The 11,999-nt window shown below is 48.9% G+C and overlaps 1 protein-coding gene across 12 annotated transcripts in view; it reads right to left on the bottom strand.

Annotated features, from left to right (window-relative positions):
- Nucleotides 1-11,999, bottom strand: part of NTRK3 (neurotrophic receptor tyrosine kinase 3) — a 367,735-nt gene that overhangs the window by 185,617 nt on the left and 170,119 nt on the right. The gene's annotated exons all lie outside the window — the stretch shown is intronic.

Below are 11,999 nucleotides of genomic sequence, written 5' to 3'. Positions count from 1 at the left end.
TGTCCAGACCAAGAAAGGCCATACATGGCAGAATGCAGGAACCTAACCTGAATTCAGAACAGATTCCAGGGGTCTCTGCCACAGATGCCTGTGTCCCACTCCTGGTTCTGTGTAACTTGCTAACACTGGGGCTCCGTGCCCCCCACCCACTTGCCCACATGCAGCATGCCACATGAACATCACCACATGATTTCCTGAGGGTTGGGAGGGGAGAACTGCAAACGAGCTTCCTAAGTGCAGGGACCTGTGTGCTCGCTTCCCAGCCCAAATGCTCAAATCAGAATAATGCAGAGAAGGTTAGCGTGGCCTGAGTACGGGGCCCTCATCTTGCTTTTCTTTGTATCTCCAAAGCCTGGTACAATCACAGACATGCCATACACTTGCTAACGGGTGCTTGTGTTGAACCAAGGACCTATGAAAATCTCACCATGGTTGCATCATGTCCCTGAATGTTTCAGGCACTAACTCAAGCTCTATAGCCATATTCCCCAACCCATTATAAAGAGGGAGAAGAGATCATCTCAGCTTTGCTAAAAGCTTTTTCCCCATCCTCTGTCCACCAGATCACTGTCCTGCCCACCAGTGTGACTATCCATCATCAGTCTGGGGGGACGGGGGGCGGGGGGAACCCATATAGTCATAGCTTCTGGCTCTCTATCAGAAAAACCTCTTCTCAATCCTGTTTCTAGCTAAGAAGACTTTAACATAAAAAGGCAAAAGTAAGCAGGTAAACTTTAAGGGGCTCATACTGTTCCTATCTCCAGATCAGGTGGTTTGAGGCCCTTCTTGGCCAGCAGATGGCTGCTTACGGCTGCCCATTCTCTGGGACACCCTCCATCCTGCCTGCAGTGCATTTCCAGAAGGGTGTAAGGGTGTTCTGGTCATCCAGGACTGGGCAGATACCCCAGAATATTGCAGGAACAGAGCCATAATACACACCCCTCCCAGATACCATTTGGATGGCTGTCTCCAGGGTTTTTGTTCTCATGAATCCTCTGGGGACAAGTCCAGCTAGACACTTGATTAGCCAAATTCCTATTGGAAAAGTTCTTTGGAACTGTTACCCAACTTATTTATGGAAACCTCCCTTGTGTACAAACAGCTCAGGAATTTTAACTCAACAAAGGATCTGTACCTCAAGTTCTCTGCCGAACTCTCTAATCTGAAACTCTCTAATAAGGTAGCTTTAGGACTTGCTGACTTTCTTCCGTGTGCCCCTTGCCTGCTCCTCTTCATGAATCACATCACAATCCTTGCCAAAGAAAGAGAGCCCCTGACTTAGAGAGGGAATCTGCCTTTGCCAAAGTGGCCTGCTGTCAGGGCTAAGCCCTGAAAAACACACCTGGGACCTATGTCATTTTAGGTAATGCCACGACAACAAAATCATGTGTAGAAGGCAAAACTCCTGATGCCAAAGCAGCAACTCCCTGGCCTTCCCCTCTGTACAGAGAAAACTGCCAGCTTGGCCTTTTGGCATAAACAATTCTAATGTCAAACTCCTTGAAGGTAAAGACCTCACTGTCCGCATGCTCCATAGCCTCTAACTCACCCCAAAGCCACCCCAGAACAAGGCGAGATAATTGCCTAATTGCAATCTGCCTGTGTATCTCAGACCCTCCTTTGGATCAGCTCCACGGAACATGCAGCACTGAAGGGCCCAGTCCCATTCAGCACAGCCCGTCAGAGTTATACAGACTCCCACACACCGTTTTTGTTTCACTTCCTCCATATTATTCTGCTATCCATTAAGTCCAGTAGGTACCCCAGACACATATGGGAGAATAAAGGCAGCTGGCTATCATAGACAAGCTCCCCTTCAATGACAGCTGACATCTCCCCCTTTCATCTTGGAAAGAAAGGAACAGGATATAAAGATGGGGTCTACCTGGGAAACAGACCACCTCTAACGATTACAGACACCCGTCCTGTTCAATCGTCTCAAGAAACCACTGAAGACCCATAGAGAGATGGACACCCAGCCCTGCCTTCCTGAATCTCAGTACTTTTCCATCCATTTTTTAGGCTCTTGAATGGAAAATTCTACAGCCAAACAGCACAGGGATATTTGTCCAACAGAATTACTACAGAGTCATCCCCACAGTCTCCAGGAGAGAGAGGGGAGGGAAGGGCAGAGACCAGAGAGGGGAGAAGCAGCAGGTGAGTGGAGGCCTGTCCCAAATTCACCCAGCTGTCTATCACCCTCCCTGAGCACCTGTAGGCAGAGCCTTGGCCAATTCCAAATCCATCAGAGTCACAATCATCAAAGATAGGAACATAGCGACCTTGGGATAGATTTTTCTCCCTGTGTTTATGACATGGAGCTGCAAGCTTCCTCATACGTGCCCCAACTCTTGTGCAGACAGCCCTGACAAAATGGTCCACCCAATGTGTAGGGAGACATGGCGCTTCTCCCTAAATGTCTATGAGGACTAGAGCCCTGAACTTCACTCTGTTGGGTCAGCTGGAAGGGTCTGATCCTCACCCCCCTTTCTAAGTAATCCCTTTTCTCCTGGGCTCCACTGTGCCTTCCACATCCCTGTGTCAGCTTCAAAGGCTCGCCCCTGCCACACTCTCCTAGGTCTGCCTTCAATATCCCCCCATCCCATCCAGCCTCCCTCAGACAGTCCTCAATTAATCCCACTCACTCATTCTGCCCAGAATGCCACATGCATCCTGGAAATTTGCAATCTGCCTGTGTATTTCAGACCCTCCTTTGGATCAGCTCCATGGAACATGCAGCACTGAAGGGCCCAGTCCCATTCAGCACAGCCCCTCAGAGTTATACAGACTCCCACACACCGTTTTTGTTTCACTTCCTCCATATTATTCTGCTATCCATGAAGTCTATATATTTATCCATAGAGCCTCCTATTGAACATAACACCCTACAATAATTATCTATGGTTTCCATGTATTTATTTCTGGTATCTATTTAGATGGAGTATCTACCATCCCTCCTGGATCTATTTTCATGTCTTTCTCTGTCTATAGTGTTTATCTCTATTTTAACATGACTGTCTTTTTTTTTTTTTTTTTTAACCCTCAAACTGGGACAGTTCCCAGGGGGATGGGTTTTGCCTGCAGTTAAAAGCACAATGTGATTCTACACGTGCTCAGCAGCTAAATTCACAGTGGGTCAGAACAGCCGCGCTTGTTCAGCAGAAAGGCATGAGCTTGGGAAAGCTAAGGGGCCAGAGAGGATGTGGGAGGGGGAGGGGGTTCTCTAGGTGAGCCCACTCATGAGAAGGAAGGTGGGAAAGGAACAGGCAAAGTTGAGAGAATCTGAAGACATGGTCCGGTTTCAAATTCTAACTCTACCTCTTGTTTGAGCTCTTACTCTCTCACTTTCCTCTAAAACGAGAATCCGATAAGCCCCTACTCATAGGATTGGGGTCAAGATTGGCGTCATATCCATGACAAGTCCTCAGCACAAGGCTTGATGTAGAGTGTAAGTGCTCATTAATGAAAACCACTGTTCTTGTCATTTTCTTCATTATGTTGTTATACCTTGTACAGTAGTATTTAGAGTCTAGACGTCATGGGCTGTGATTTTCTTAGGATTAGAGACTTACCCATATGTGTATTCCTAGCTCAGGAATTCAGAAGATAATAGATGAAAGTTTAAGGAATGAACATACATACCTAGACTCTTTAGGCAGGGAGATACAAGAAAAGGAAGGTGAGGATACAGAACAACACTGAGTTCCGTAGGAGGAACACTGCAAGTCCCAGCACTGGGAAGCTCCATGCTCAATAAAGCACACGAGATGTGAAAGTGAGAGTGAGAAAGCTAAGCTACGGGGTTTGCAAGGAATAGACAAGGTCTGGAGAGGCTTCTGCAGGTCAATAAGAGCTGAACCAAAGGCCTTCCAAAAAGCAGTAAGCCCTGCTGGAGTTGAATCCCAGATCAACAGGGAGCATGGACTCAAGGCTGTTCTGCTCAGCAACTCAGGACACAATGGGTAGGGGTTGTCAAAGCAGAGAGAGCAAGTGGGCAGGGGAGTCTACACGGGACTCCAGGGAGTTGCCACTGAAGAGCTAATGGGTGGTCTGGATGCGGAAGCACATAGAGCCAGGAGGACCCAGGGATCAGAGGGGGCCAGGAGACTGACAGCCAAGGTGAAGTACAAAGACCAGCTACGGCAGGAAGAAGGGAGGAAGAAAGGTAGGAAAGTGTTGATCAGAGAGAGATTCCAAGCTGTAGGACAAGCCAAGTGCTGGCAGGAATGGGCTGGCAGGAAGTGAAGGTCACTAGGAAAGAAGGGCTCGGTGACCAGGGGAGATGAGGCATGGCCAGGGTCAGCAGCATGGCCTTAGGTCTCAGAACTTGATTCCCATTCTCAAGCCCCACAACAGAAGCATGAGACTTAGAACAACCTTGCAGAAAGCGATCAGTCATGACTACCTCTGGGCAAGCCTGTTGGCCTTCTCAATTAGGGAAGCATCACAATCTGTTGTAAGAAATTGCTGGCGAGAAGGCTGTTTGAGCTCATGGTAGGACACCCTGAAAGCCTGAGATTATTATTTCAAGTCCTGTCGTTACTATGGTCTTTATGAATCACATTCAATATGTTTCCCCAGAGGGGGTAAAAAAAAAAAATTAAAAGATGTTAACCAAGACTCCTAGCCTTAGGCAGAAAACAGGTGGCACCCAAACATCTGGATTTCCAATGGTGCAGGGGTGTCAGAGGGAGCAAGGCACGTGTGGAGTCTGAGCCTAGGCAGAGCCACACTGGCACCACCCATGAGGAGGTGCGCTCCTGCAGAGGAATGCCAGCCGAAGATGGTAAGTGGCAGAGATGCCCAGGCCCGTGTTAACAGGGCTGAAGGCAGATGGGGCCACAATATGGAGGAAGCTGGCATAGAACATGTAAGATTTTGCTTCCAAACTGCCAGATGCCAGCTCCAGCTTTCCATCTGCCTCTTCTCCTCCTCTCCTTTAGTGCTCCACTGTTTACATGGTGCACATCCAAATACATTCACTGACCTCACAGAGGGAGCCCGGCTTGGGGGAAAGGCCATGGATCTCAGCACCCAAACAGCCCTAAAATACAAGATGCCTTCTCCCTGGCACATACCCAGGAAGCCAGAGTCTAGAGCAATTGCAGGAAGATCCAGGACACCCAGCAAGAGCCACACTTCCTAGTGAAGAGCACATCACAGCCTCGGCTGCTCCAAACACATCTGGCACTGGTTTTTCCTGCTCTCTGCCTGCTCCCTCTCACCATCCTGTAGTGTCACCATGGGACGCAGGGCTAGCAATAGGGAAAAATGAGATCCCATCTGTGAATTCAACAGAAAACTGGCCTCTGTGGGCAGCGCTATTCCAACAAGGAATAAGAAGAGTCCAAAAAGGCAAGGTGAGGACCAGAAAGGACTCTGCGGGATGCCAAATGCCCTGAGGTCAGAAGCCTTGGGCAGCTTCCCTGGAATTGCCTCCATCAGGCCCACCATAGGAGTCCTCTCCCTTCCCATCTTTCTCCTCCCCTTGCCCAACTTGAGACAGAAAGAGGGCAAGCTGGGGTGTGGTACCCACAGAGGGGGCACAGAGGTCACTTTGGGCACTCTGGCCACCAAGCTACAGGATCATCACAGGTCCTGATGTGGTGAGAGGAACAGAGAAACATGACAAGGGATTCAGAAGTGGAACATCACTCTGCTGCCCCTGTCTCCCAGCCCAGAGAAACACAGGCCCTTCTACTTGTCCACTTAATGTCATCTGAGGACTGCAGGGCTGCCTGGGAGCAAGAGCCTGAGCCAGGGCCACGGCAAAATGCCTCTTCTTGTCTTGCACTGGAAGTCAGTGTATGATGCTCTTGGCAACGAGGGACCTAAGGGCCTCACTGAACCAGCACCCAAGACAAAAAGCCTTAACGAAAAGCCGAGGAGAGAGAAAGGGAAGGCAAGATGAGGAGGAGGAGAAGGAAGATTACAACCCTCTAGCACAGTGGTTCTCAACCTGTGGGTCACGACCCATAGGAACTGTATCAAAGGGCCACAGCCCACAGGAACTGTATTAAAGGGCCGCGGCATTAGGAAGGTTGAGAACCCCTGCCCTCGCAGAAAAACGGATAAATAAAGACTGTTAGGGAATAAACAGAAGATACGGAAAGAGACATCAGTCTGGGCCTGGAATGACCTTTTTCTCTTGGTGCAGTAATGAACTGATTAGGGTTCAATCCTACCGCATTCCTCACATCCTAACTTATCTTCACCGAGTTTCAACCGCCTTGAGAAGATGGATGGCAGCCACTGGCAGCCACGCAGGAGGCGGCTCCGATGAAGTCCTGGCCCGATGAGCTGGGGATTGCACACACCTCCTTGCATCTGAGGCCCGGGACCTCCCCAGCTCCTCGAGATGTGGGTGAGGGTGGGTGCTGTTGTCCTCTTGACTGATTCCGCAGGGAGCAGCCCGCCAGGGAGGCCTCTCTCCACCTTGCCTGCTGCCTGCCTGAGCAGACGACACAGGTGGAGCCCAGGGAGCAGTGGTGCCCGCTGCCCGCAAGACTCCAACCTGCCCCTTCTGTTTGGGTTTCTCTTCCAGTGTGTCTGTCGAGCATGGCCAAGACCAGAATTCCAGGGGGGCATCTGGGTTGGCACAAGCCACCAAGGCATCCAAGAGTATCACCTTCATCTCTGAACATCTATATCAGTGTTTCTGGTACAGCTGAGATAAGAGAAAAGGAACAGATATTTATCGTTCACCTGTTTGGCATTGTGCTGCCTGAGCTTGTGAGCGTAATCTCAATCTGAACAGCAGCCCTATCAGGTAAAACAATCATTATTCCCATTTTGTAGCCAGGAACACTGATGCTGAGGGAGACTAAACAGCGAGCTCTAAGTTCCATAGCTGGAAAGCATTGCTGCTTCTGACGGGAGAGTGCTGGAGAGAACAGACCGACGGGCTGTGCTAAAGCACCAAGGATGTGTCACTGGCAGCTACAAGCAGGCAAAGATATTTTGCTTTTGTATTTGTTCTTCTCCAAGGCCCCGCGCTCTGAGCCTCCTCTTCCCAGCTCGGGAGTCCCACTTTCTGTGCCTTCGTTTTTGCTGGTTCCAGCCCTGGCAGAGTAACTCAGTCCATGAAAAATCCCAGAAGGCTTTCATTGGTTCCCTCAGACCTCAGGTCAAACCACCCACCCTTCTCACACTCCTGTCAAGGGTTCTCAGGAGTCCCTGAGGACAGCTACCCCATCCAGCTCAGCTCAGGGCTGGTTTGGGTTTTCTCTGGATCAATTGCAGTGTAGGGCACTGAAAGGCCCCCAGTAATTTACTGGGGGGCAGGTGTCTGGGGCCAGGGTGGTGGCTGTGTTCCACTCTCCCCAGTCTTACATCAGACTGGCATCGCCCTTTTCTTTTTCCTGTTGTTGGTTTTCATGTTCTTTCATTTCTTTTTTAACTACTTTTAGTTACATTTAGGCACGGTGGCCAAAAGTTTTAGACTATCTAGAAATAAACACAGTTTATTCTTACCATGCTGCAGTTAACACACAATTTAATGAGACACAAATTTGTTTGGGAAATTTGGGGGAGCGGTAGCAAAGAGGGCAGAAGTGTGGTGGGCACTTGAAAATGGAGAGGGTTGGCAGCCTGACGTGCAGGTAGGTTGAGAGGGACTGCTAGGCTGGGGGCAGGGAGGGAGGGCCCGATGTGCTGGCCGCGGTGCAGGGGTACAGCAGACGCCATCGCAGGCCAACACAGAGCTGTGCATTTTCTGTTTCCTGGCAGCCCCCCTGCAGCCCAGACAGGACAGTTCATGTTTAGAGGGAAAAAAGTCAAGCATTTATTAAGCACCTACTGTTAGTTTATTCAACTGTAGAAGCCCTACAGTTTTTACTTGGTAGAAACTACTTGGTAGATGGGAAAACTATTTCTACTTGGTAGATGGGAAAACTGGGGCTCAGGGAGATTAATATCATCATCACAGATTGGCAAGACAGGCTTTGATCTCACGTCTGATGGATCCCAGAGCAAATACCGGTATAAATTGTGGTTCCCAGAGCAGCAGCACCTTCCCCTAGGAACTTGTTAGAAATCTTCATTCTCCAGCTCCATCGTCCTCCCTGCCCTGGGTCAGAAAATCTGGGGATGGGGCTCAGCAATCTGCACCTAAGCCCTCCTGATAATATTAACACCGAGAGTTCTTGAGCAGCATTCAGCTGATGGGTAAGCGTGGTCTAAAACAGTGATCCTTAAAGTGTGAGTCCCACACCAGCAGCGCTGGCACCACCTGGCAACTTGTCAGAAATTCAAGTTCTCAGCCCTGCTCCAGACCTAGGGAATGGGAGAGCCAGGGGTGGGGCCCAGAGACAGGCATAACAAGCTTTCCAGGTGATTCAAATGCACCTTCCACTTGGACAACCACTTTACATCCTGCCGCACGGTCAGGGGGTGGTGGTGATGATTATAAACAAACAAAACATCCAGGGCTTTCAGTGAGCCGTTAACAGACACCCTCGGTCCACTCGTGTACAACATGATGAGGACTTTATCACTAATTAACAAGCTCCAGGAGTGGAATATTTCAATGTGTTGTTGATGCGTGAAGGACAAGGGCAGAATAAGGTGAGAGAGAAAAATCTGGAGATGGAAGTCTCAGGAGAGGGTCCATCGTGCTGCAACCCCCGGGGAAGGGTAAGCAGAGAGGTCTGACAGGACGACACAAACGGGGCATTCACGTGAGAAGATCAAGGAAAACGCGGGGGCCTCCAATGGTTGGTCTGCTTTTTTTTCTTTCTGGTGTTATTTCCAAAAGCAACACGAATTAACTAGCAAGGAGATGTGTGGCCTCAGGTAAATTTGACAAATGGAAATCGATCTGAGAAGAAAACAGGCCAGACCGAGGGGGTGTGTCCTTGTCTCTCCTGAATATGCAGCTGGCATCAGCCTCTGAGGAGCCGTGCCCATGTGCCCAGCACCACAGAGCAAGCTCAACACGTGCCATTTGGGTTTAGTTCTTACAGTGGCCCTGCCTTCCCATTTTATAGAAGATGAGACAAAGGCTCAGAGAATATTTTACTCAAAACCATACAAATGGTCGGTGTCCGTTCTTAGCTTGCTGTCAGAAAGTGCCAAGTGACCTCTGGTTCCGCTCCGTCCACTGGAACGTCTGAAGATTCAGAGAGAAGTGTCTGGCACTGACCAATGTGGTTGCCACTTGCCACATACGGTTACTGAGCTCTCAGAATATGGCTAGTGCTATTAAAAAGCAGCTTTTTAAGTTGTATTTAATTTTAAATAGCCACGCATAGCTAGTGGCCATTGTAGACCTACCAGTGAGTCCCGGTGTCTGATTTTAAGCTGATCCTTGTCCCCTAAATGACTCAAGCGCTGAGAGAAGTGGAGACAGAATTCTAGCCCAGACCTTAGTCATGTAAGAGCAACAAACACCCTTTGGCCTGGATCGACCCCACCCAACATCCTCTCGATGGTAAATGACGACATCAGTGACTGTATATGACTCGGTTTTCTTGTGGCTCTGCCAAAGAAAATCTCACTTTCCCTGAGGCATCCTCATTCTACCATAAAACTAGAGAAATTCAACTTCATATAAAGGTTCCCTAGGATTACAGCTGATAGACCTAGTCAGAAATAAACCCTGATTCTTAAATAACGGTATGACCTCTAGGCAAGGTACCAACTTTTCAGAACCTCCATTTTTCTCATCTGTAAAAGGGGAATAAAACAATGACCTCTGATGGTTATTGGAATTAAAAGAATGGGTATATGAGGTAAGGCATGTCCTACACCTTCTGACACCTCACCACATATTCCACTATATGATCCCTTTCTGACCTGGACGCTCCCCACCTTTCAGGGGGTTGTTCTAAATATTCATGGACTCTTAAGACACCTCACATTTCTGCCTTAAACAACATTCTCTCCAAACTCCTCCTAGAGTTAGTGTCTAGAACCCACAAGCAGATTGTGCAGTTACACCAGCTGGGCCTCACTCTGACGGGCTTGGCCACACCAGCTCCTTCATGGTCAGCCTGAATCGAGGCCACCTGGGAGCCCTTACCACCATCCACAGGGTCACATAAGTTGTCCCCTGTCCAGCCATGGACTCAGCTAGAATATCTAAAATCAAATTAATTTTGCCTTCACCGGTATGATTGTCAATAAAAAGTGATGATTTAATCAGTGGATGTTTTAATTACCCAAATGTCAAGCACTGTCACCCTCCATTAGCAATTTAATGATCCTAACAGACACCCTGAAAGGAACCCCAGGAGAATCCTGAAGCCTAGTCTGCCCTTCCAGAGGGCCACACCACAGCTACGTCATACTGACCATCCAGATGCCCTTCTATAAATCCTAGATGCTGAAAAATTTCCCTCTCTTTCTGAAAGCATCTCATGTGCCCTACAGTTCCCCCTATCTAGCTGGAATTTCTCTCACTTTGGTCCCGTGATAGCTATTGCAAGAACAGTAGGCATTGGTTTGCAGGCAATGAAGAGAAAGAACGATAAGCACCCTTTAGGGGGGCGCCATGAGAATCCCCATTCTACTACTGGCTGACCCTGTGCCTACGGACAAATTACTCAGCATCCTTGGGGCTCAGTTTCTTCCCCTACAAAATAAGGATGGTCCTATTTACCGTATATGAGATCACGCATGAAGCACTGAATTCAGAGCCTGGCACACACGTGGCTTTCGGTGTATGGGGGACACTAGCTTTGTTGTCATCTTCAATAAAGCAGAACTAGGGAAGGCTAGGTCGGGGGAGACCATTGCTGTCTGATCTCAGAACAGACAGCTAAACACACTAGGGGGAATCCATGGTCATGGATTCAGGAAGCATCACAGGATTAAGTGGGATTTCCTCTGCTGGGTCCTCTCCTGACTCCTCACTAACTATCTTGCTTTATTCCTCTAATGCACCAAATGAGGCTCCTTTCACTTCCTTCATTCATGGTTTCGTTCATCCAATAAAAAAGTATTGAATGCCTACCACATGCCCAAAGCTGCTCTCATGAACCCATGAAGGAAAGAGACAAGGTCCTTATCCTCATAAAGCTTGCAGGAGGGGAGCTGAAGGCTTAGCAAATACGCATAAAAATGCCCCCTGCACTCCCCAAAAGCATGTAGCAGTATGATGACTACAATGGAAGGAGAATACAGTGTACCCAGGCAGGAATCAGAAAGGGGGTGTAACAAACAGCAGCTAGTAAGCCGAGAGTTGCAGGTGGTAAAACACTTGGAGGAGGGAATTTCATTGCTCCAAGCAGACTTTGAGGTTCTAAAGGGCAGGAGAAGAGCCAGTTCCCAAAATCTAGCAGAGTTCCTAGCTAAGATGGAATCTTTATTAAAAGCAGTTGAATTAATGAAGGAATGGATGGTTGGAGGGATATAAATATTTTTGCTATGCCTCCAGTTACTGAGCTTGTCCCTGGCTTCTGGCCACCCTCTCCCGTACCTGTTCCCTTCCCTGGTTTTCGCCTTTCTCTTCATTCTCAGCACCACGTTGGCCTCCAGCCCAGTGCTGTATCTCGAGTCACGAACCGCACGCCTTGGAAATGCCTCCTAGAATACCATTCTTCTGAAAAAACCTCATGTAGCCAACATTTTCCACGCTGCCCTCCCAGCTCTGCCTCCCCCACCCTCTCTCTCCCCAGACTTGTCTCCATTCCTTCCAAGGGGAGTTTAAAAATGGAAAGCCACGTGCAAATCAAAACCTTGAGAAACCTGATGCCTTGGAGAGGTAAGCACCTTCTCCAGAAAGGTGGTTTATGCCTGAGTCATTTGTCTGGCTACATTACCCTCCAAGGCCTTAGACGGTGAGCAAGGACTTTACGCCTCCTCCCAGCTTGCTGAACACAGTAGGGGCACTAAGCAAATCATAAATAACGATGGGGATGAGGTAGCAATTGAGAAGACTGAGTAAAACACTCTGTAAAAATCTCCCTCCTGCACTGGAGCCGCATGGAGCCGGGGACACAACATGCCCCTTTCCTGTCTGTGCCCTGAGGTACCCTGGAATCAGAGCCCTCCCCGAC

This window comes from Nycticebus coucang, chromosome 2 (assembly GCF_027406575.1).
Source record: "Nycticebus coucang isolate mNycCou1 chromosome 2, mNycCou1.pri, whole genome shotgun sequence".
NCBI lineage: Eukaryota > Metazoa > Chordata > Mammalia > Primates > Lorisidae > Nycticebus > Nycticebus coucang.
This window is presented reverse-complemented; position numbering and strand designations above follow the sequence as displayed.